Source organism: Nicotiana sylvestris, chromosome 4, assembly GCF_000393655.2.
Source record: "Nicotiana sylvestris chromosome 4, ASM39365v2, whole genome shotgun sequence".
Classification (NCBI taxonomy): domain Eukaryota; kingdom Viridiplantae; phylum Streptophyta; class Magnoliopsida; order Solanales; family Solanaceae; genus Nicotiana; species Nicotiana sylvestris.
This window is the reverse complement of record NC_091060.1, coordinates 37,348,887-37,357,676: the sequence shown is the minus strand read 5'-3', so window position 1 is coordinate 37,357,676 and position 8,790 is coordinate 37,348,887.

Below are 8,790 nucleotides of genomic sequence, written 5' to 3'. Positions count from 1 at the left end.
AACGGGGTAGTTTCCTTATTTCTGAAGTATTTCATACGGAAAAAGAAATAAAAGAAAAAAAATAATAATAAAAAGAAATAAAAAATCAAAATCCAAAATACGGGTTTCCTTTATTTTGAAGTATTTTTCCAAAAATCAAAAAAAAATATCAGGAAGAGAGTCAATATATATATATATATATATATATATATATATATATATATATATATATATATATATATTCATTCTTTTAAAGACTTTCCTTCTTTAAAAGTCTTTCTTTCGTAAATGTCATAGAATTAAAAATTAAAGTCCAAAAATATTTCCATTTTTTCTTTAGAAGTACTTTTGTAAATTTAAAAATTAAAAAAAAACAAAAAAAAACTCGAAAATCCAAAATATTTTCTTAAAAGTGCCTCTTTCGAAAATTAAGAGACGACAGCCAAAATCCGAAGAAAATATTTTCTTTCTTATTTAGAAAAAGAGAGAACAAATGAAAATTCAAACAAAAATATTTTCTTTTTTTTACTTTTAAAATTCTCAAAGTTCCAATTATTTTTTTAGAAGTCTTTCTTTCAAAATAAAAAATAGAGTCAAGTTCAAAAAAAAAATATCCTTTTCTTCTTTTAAAGCATTGTTTTTAGTAAAATCCAAAAGAAACAAAAATCCAAAAAAAAATAGTTTACTTACTCTATTCACGATCGACGAACTACGCCGGTTTGATTCTCACAGGGTATGAGATACATAGGCAACCCTCATCGGGTCCAACCTCCCTTTTTTCAGAAATAGCCAAAATGTCAGAATTTTAATTTATGAGTCAGGTGATGCTGTTTGTCAAGAATAGCAGAATGTTCCCGAAAAGGACGCTGGAAGGTTGACTTTGCATAAACAGCCATTTTTGATCATTCTTTAAAAAAATTTGACCAAATTGCCCAATGGCCTTAGGATCCTCGTCCCCGAGGCTCTGCGAGGCCATGTTCCCAATGTCGGGTCACCATTCTGAAAAAAAGAGTCATAAATAAATCAAGTGATGCTGTTTTTGTCAAAAATAGTCAAATGTTCCCGAAAGGGACGGCGGAAGGCTGACTTTGCATAAACGGCCACTTTCGGTCATCCTGTAGAGTCTGGATCGATTGACCCTCACAGCCTTAAAATCTTCATCCCCGAAGTGCTGAAAGGCCGTGTTCGAAAATCGGATCTCTCTTTTCTAAGAAATAGTCAAATCATTTTTCGAGTCAAATCATTTTTGCTTAAATCACCTTAATAAATGTGCAGGATGAGCACAATGCAAACTGAACACTTGTTTCTTTATTTTTGCACTTGTTTGTCCCGAACTACGCAAGATCTGATTCATGCGGGGTCATGATACGTAGGCAATCTCCATCGGATTCGATCATAGCTATAAAATAAATTGAGTGAAAAAATAAACTGAAAGAAAAGGAGAAAGAAAATTGAGTGAAAAAGAGAAAAGAAAAAATAGTGAAAAAAGAGGGAAAGAGTGACAAAATAAAAAGAAAGAATAAAAAAAGAGTGCAAAAAATAAAAGAGCAGCAAAAACAAGATTAAGAGTGGTTAAAGAGAGGCAGGAATAAAAGAAAAGAGGTACATAGTGAAGAGGGCTAGTTTAAGGCCGGGATGAAACATGCAACCCGTTCAAACACATGGTAAAAGCATTTAACTATTTAGGTACATTGCATCCCAACGTGCGATTTCCTATATGTTAAATGCCTCCAAACTAACAAAGTTGTGTGTGTGAGTAAATTAGCCAGGTTCTGTTCAGGTGATTGGTTTTGTTGGTATGCGGTGATGAACATGCAGCCTTGCACGCGGCCACAACATTATACACAAAACTGAGCTCCACCTCCCAGAAATGCCCATCCTAACCAAGCTCCATATAGTCCCCAATCAAATGTTCCTTAGTACAATCCTCACCCAAGAGAGTTTTTCAAAAGGAATCAGTTCACCCCTATTGGCGAATCATACTCAGGCTTGTTCCAAAAGCTAGTCAGGCGAAGTCTGCTGCATCCAGTGGCCCCAAATCGGCCAAACACCGAGTCCCCCCTCCCCGCATCGAGCTGATACTAGATGTGAATGCCACTCTAGAGCAGTGGGGCACGGTACAAAGGACTGTTGGTCATTGGACCCTCAAAATGGCAGTTGAAGACTTGATTGAAGCTGAAAGAATTGTTCTCCGGGACGAAAAGGTTCCTAATATGATGAACATTCCCCTACCTACTCTTACAAACGGGCCAATAGGCAGAATGATCTGTGAAGCTGAGGAATTTGATCCGGCACTGAAGGCTATTGCAGCCATTGCCGAGACAGAAGAAAAGCCAAAAAACGATTGCCAAGCCTGAAAGTTCCCCATCAGACGGGAGTCTCGGTAGCCAGTCTTGCTATCCCTTCTGCATCTAGATTGTCTCAGGGTGTGATCCAGATGTTTTACTTTATTGTCTTACTTTCCGATGTAAACCCTTCTATCTTCAAAAATTTAAAAAAACACAAAAAAAATCAAAAAAAAAATCAAAAAAATCAAATGAAATTGATATTTCATTTTCCCGGAATGTCTCTTTTTTTTAAATCTTGTAAATTTTCTCATTCTCTTTTAGTTCTGTTAAATGCAGATTTCAATAATATGACATGCTTGCGGACTTCATGCCCGGATCTTAAAACTCTGTCAGACCTCGAAATAATGAATCAAGAATTGGGTCGCAATGAAGAATAGCTTAAGGAAACAAGACAAAGAGTTGGAACAACTGAAGGAAAATTGGTTCCCGCAATTGGAAAGGTCCATACATTACAACAAGAGTACTGCCAAAAATAGTGCATTGTACCTGGGACACATCGAAGGAAACGTCCTTGAAATAACTATCAATGCAAATGCAGTCAAAAGGTACTATGTTGGATCCTTTATATAATGAAATCTTTTCCGGTTGAGATGACGAAGGCTTTCATTCTCGCTACCCAAATACTATCAACCCTTTGCAAACCCATTTGAGCTGGTTACTCTTCTTTCATTACCCTCTTTGGAACCTGAAAGTATTATTGAAAAATAAAATGAAAAAAAAAAAGAAATTGAAATGAAAAAGAAAAATGAAAAAAAAAGAATTGGAAAAATAAGAAAATATACATACAAAAAAAGGGGAAGAAAAGACAATGAAAATGAAAAAAAAAAGGAAAACGGAAGGGAAGAAGGAAGTGAAAAACAAAGCAAATCAGAAAAACAAAAAAAATCCAAAAAAACAAAAGTTGCCTGAACTACGTTTGACTTGATTCCGAAAGTATACGTAGGCAACCTCTCCGTGGGGTTCAGTCACACCAAAATAAAAATCCAAAGTCCCCCAAAAAGTGAAACTAGGGCAGAAGTTATAATGATTCGGCAATGATCCCGCCCAAAAGGTTCCAAAGTTGTAGTTCAATCCAAATTCTTTTCACCCCAAACTTTGTTCAAGTCCTTCTGATCAATCGGCAAAGCGGTTCAAAATGGGAGGATGGAGTTATTTGGGTCTGATACAACAAAATGAGAGGAATAAAATGAGAGAGCCTTATTGGTGAAAACCCATACGGGCACCGTAAGGCGACGGTAAGCAGAAAAAATCAAAATGAGAGTCTTGTTTGTGAAAACCCACACGGGCACTATAAGGAGATGGTAAGAAATGAAATGAAAAATGCCAGCTCGTGAAAACCCTCAAAGGACGCCCATGATCGAAAATAAGATCCTCACAGCCATCGGCATCAACAGAGTCCTAGCAAGGTTCCTCGGTATTCAAGGCAAAGTTGTGATGAATTTTTGAGAGTGGGACGGTTTACACAGATCAGGCATCCAGTCCAAAAGGCATGTCATGTTCATTGAAGTCCGCATGTACTCCAGATAAGTCTTTCTCTCCTTTTCCCGAAAGGGACACTTCTAGTTTTAAACTCATTCTCCATTCAATTATTTGTTTCTCTTTGAATCCCTTTTGGTCTAACACTGTTCCAAAACCAAGACAAAGAAAGGATGGCAAGACTGATTTACAGGGCTTTCGTTTGATACACGCTAATGTGCAAAAGGCACCCAGCCTCAGCAGGGCAATCAAGACGACCTCGATTGGCCATGGCGGCCGATGCTTAGGAATCAAAACTCTTGAAAGGAGAAATTCAAATTAAAGCGCCTATAAAAGCAATTGAAGTTGAAAGGGTTGAGTTTCACATGGCTAATCGCCTCAGCGAATTTGAAGAAACCAAGGTACCCTCAAATGCTCTAAAATTGAAGTTGGAAGAAAGAAGACAGAAAAGAAAGACCTACAAAGGAAAAATAAGGTTGGAAAGGTTAAGTCCCACGCGATTAGCCACTGCAGTTTAGGTTTGAGGATCAAAAAATCCCTGATGCTCCGGAAAAAAAAAAAGAGAAAAAAAAAAGAAAAAAAAACAAACAAATGATTGGCCTGAACTACGTCTGACTTGATTCCGAAAGGATACGTAGGCAGCCTCTCTTTGGGGTTCAGTCACACCAAAAATAAAATCCAATTTACCCTGAAGTTGAAACTAGGGCCCACAAAATGGTTCTGAAGTTGTAATTTCATCCACAATTCCTTTTACCAAAAATAAAAAACAAGTACAAGTCCTTCAGATCAATTGCCGAAGGCGTGAGAAACCAAGAGATATCATGGTTGGAAGCCGATATATTTTGAAATTGAGAGAAATGAAATGAGAGAGTCTTGTCGGTGAAAACCTTCGGGCACCATGAGGCGACGGGAGTAGAGAAATCGAAAATGAGAGAGCTTGTTTAGTAAAAAAAAATCGCAAAGAGTGCGATGAGGTGACAGTGAGAAATGAGAGAGGTCGACTAGCGAAAACCCGCGAAGGTCGATGTCGGCCGAAAAGATGATACCACCTCAGAAAGTTCTGGCAAGGTTCCCTGGTTTGGGAACATAAATCCGTCTTGGTTCATAAGGAAATGCAAGTTCATGAAGGTCGGACATCCAGTCCAAAAAGCATGTCATGTCAATTTAAAGTCAGCATGTTTGCCTCAGATATGTTTTTCTTGTCCCGAAAGGGACACTTCTCTTTTAAAATTCATTTTCTCCACTCTTTGTTTACCCTTTCCGTAAATCCTTTTCGTTTCAACCCTAAATTCCGAATGTGTTGGAAAGAAAAGGTGGCAAGACCGGTTTCACGGAGCTCCGTTTAGTAAAAAGCGAAGAAAATACCCCGCTTCAGCGGTACGTCAGTTCGATCCCGACTGATCATGATGATGATTGTTTTCGAAGTAGAACAAAAAAAACCGGCAAATCCCCACAGAGTCTCCCCTTGTAAAAATCCCCACAGAGTCTCCCCTTGTAAAAATTCCCACAGAGTCTCCCCTTGTAAAAATCCCCCAATGAGTCTGCCTTGTACAATTCCCCACAGAGTTTGCCTTGCAAAAAAAAAACGAAAACAAAGGGAGAAGCGAGTTTAGTTTTGTACAAATCCCCAACAAGTCTTCCCCAATAAAAATCCCCACTGAGTCCGGATGGAATGGAAGAACCAAAGCCTTACACGGGCAAATCATCACAAAATTTGGAAATGCAAGTCTGAGCAGTTTATAAGGGTTTCGCCTGTGAATCCAGTCAATGGCGGAGTTTCTCAACATGAATAAGGACGGGACAAAGCAATTGGAACAATCAAGGTCACCGAACCAACCACCATTTTCAAACTGACAATTGTTCTTTGTTTGGAAAATTGAAACAGGTGTGATCCAAAGCAACCATGCAAGAAGCAGGTGCCGCCCAAAGAGAAAAGAAATACGTGAATGCAAGAAAACAGCTTTGCAATAAGGAATCGACCCAAAAGGGAAGTTTCCCTAAAATTCTCTCCTGCATTTTACTAAACAAAAAATTTAAAAAAACGAAAAAGAAGTAAGAAGAAAACTCAAAAAGAGGGTTAGTTAGAATCCCCAACATTTTCCTTTAGCCAACATTAGGGCTCCAATCCCTGAGTTGAGCAACTTTCCTTTAGCCAACATTAGGGCTCCAATCCCTGAGTTGAGCATTTTTTTTAGCCAGCATTAGGGCTCCAATCCCTGCGTTGAGCGTTTTTCATGTTAGCCAGCATTAGGGCTCCAATCCCTGAGTTGAACATTTTTCTTTTAGCCAACATTAGGACTCCAATCCTTGAGTTGAACATTTTTCCTTTAGCCAGCATTAGGGCTCCAATCCCTGAGTTGAGCGTTTTGCTTTTAGCCGACATTAGGGCTCCAATCCCTGAGTTGAGCGTTTTTCCATTTAGCCAGCATTAGGGCTCCAATCCCTGAGTTGAGCAATTTTCTGTAAGCCAGCATTAGGGCTCCAATCCCTGAGTTGAGCATTTTTCCCTATAAGCCGACATTAGAGCTCCAATCCCTGAGTTGAGCATTTTTCCCTTTAAGCCAACATTAGGGCTCCAATCCCTGAGTTGAGCGTTTTTTTTAGCCAGCATTAGGGCTCCAACCCCTGAGTTGAGCGTTTTTCATGTTAGCCAGCATTAGGACCCCAATCCCTGAGTTGGGAATTTTTCTTTTAGCCAGCATTAGGGCTCCAATCCCTGAGTTGAGCAGTTTTTCCATTTAGCCAGCATTAGGGCTCCAATACCTGAGTTGAGCGTTTTTCCATTTAGCCAGCATTAGGGCTCCAATCCCTGAGTTGAGCAATTTTCTGTAAGCCAGCATTAGGGCTCCAATCCCTGAGTTGAGAATTTTTTCCCTTTAAGCCGACATTAGGGCTCCAATCCCTGAGTTGAGAATTTTTCCCTTTAAGCCAGCATTAGGGCTCCAATCCCTGAGTTGAGCAACTTTCCTTTAGCCAACATTAGGGCTTCAATCCCTGAGTTGAGCGTTTTTCATGTTAGCCAGCATTAGGGCTCCAATCCCTGAGTTGAGCGTTTTTCTTTAGCCAGGATTAGGGCTCCAACCCCTGAGTTGAGCGACTTTCTTTTAGCCAACATCAGGGCTCCAATCCCTGAGTTGAGCGACTTTCTTTTAGCCAACATCAGGGCTCCAATCCCTGAGTTGAGCGATTTTCCTTTAGCGAGCATCAGGGCTCCAATCCCTGAGTTGTGCATTTTTACCTTTTGCGACATTAGGGCTCCAATCCCTGAGTTGTGCTTTGTAGACTAGAGTTTTTCCAATCCCCTCATCAGTGCTGTAAATTTTCATGACAATTAACTCACGAAATTTGCCTAGTGAAATTGGGGCAGAAAATTTCGTTCGTTTGTTTTGTTGTCTCAGCAGGTCTGACCTCGAGGTGCATGGATCGAGATGACCTATGGGATGAGTCTCAATCCAGAATAAAGAAAAGAAGAAAAAGAACAAAAAAGAAGATGTTCCCACATATTGGAACAAACAAAGGGCAGGTCGCTCAAAAATTGGATCAAATTCCCGAGCTCCGCCAATCCCGTTTCACTCAATACTGCAAAAATAAACAAGCACCTACAACTTGAGAGCATCAAGATTCAGATCGAAGTCTACAAGCAGAATCAGCTAAGACCCAAGATCAAGTTGCAAAAGAGTTATAGATAGGAATCTTGTAACTAGCGGTTGACATGCATAAGTAGTTATTTCAGTTTTCAATTTCCTTTGGTTGTAATAAGGAGGTCAGTAAAGCAGTAGTGGCAACAGCGACAGCAGTAACAGCAAGCGTTGCAATCCCATGGTAGTCCCAGCTACCAAAGTTTCCCGAACTACATTGACCAGATTCTTGTTTAGCCCAGGATATGTAGGAAATCTTTGAAGCAAAGATTTGGTCAAATCTTTCAAAAATGTGCTTCACACGGAGTAGTCCAACGGGCAAAAATCGCTCATATCCGCTCACTTTATCTTTGCACAAAAACCTCGCATGTCTTCGAACAAAGAGGATCAGTTGTGAGCACGTGATTTTTGTTTACACGACAATTACTCCAAAAGAAATCGAAAAATAAAACAAATGGTCGTGTTGTACAATTTTTGGAATTTACGTGGCATTTTTGGTAGTTATTTGTAGTTCTGTCTGTGATTATTTAGTTTTATCAAACAAAAATACAAAAAATATATGTCGTGTGTAAGTTTAGGATATCGTTCTACTATTAGGAATTAATCAAATCGTATTTGGTTTTGAATGAATAAAACTCACAAAAAATATTATCTTTGTTAATTTTTGTCATATTTTGTCGTTAAAGGTTGACTTTTGTTTAATTAATATATGATATTGTGTGTTAATTATTACTAAAAAAGGGGAAGAAGTATCAATTAATGTCTTGTGATATAATTTTAATTTTAGGATTTTTGTAAATTCAGATTTTAATTAAAAAGAGAAAAAGAAAAGAAATGAGTTTAAAATAGGAATAAAACAGATTTGGGCCATTCAAATTGGACCCAAACCAGGCCCAAATCTCACCCCCACCCGGCCCAGTCTAGCCGTCCTCAAAGACATGCGAACGACGTAGTATAATATTGAAACTGCGTCGTTTCGCCATCAAAGATCACAGCCACTCGATCTGGATCAATCCAACGGCTCTCGTCTCACAATCCTAACCCGACCTGCTTACCCGGGTGGACCCAGCCCCTCATTAAAACCAAACGACCCCGTTTCTACACCAAACGACTCCATCCTGTCCCTCACCAATCAATCCAAGTTGTTGAGATCATTGTATCCAACGGCTCAAGTTAATTGCCACGTTCCATATACCCAAAACCCCCAAACCCCTCTTACCCGTTCATTCCCAAACACACACCCCCTCCCCATCATCGTCCCCTTCCCAGACACCCCCTTAGAACCCTAGCGCCGCCCCCCTTTCCCCTCACCGTAAACTCGGCGGAAACAACGCCAGTGACCCCCATAC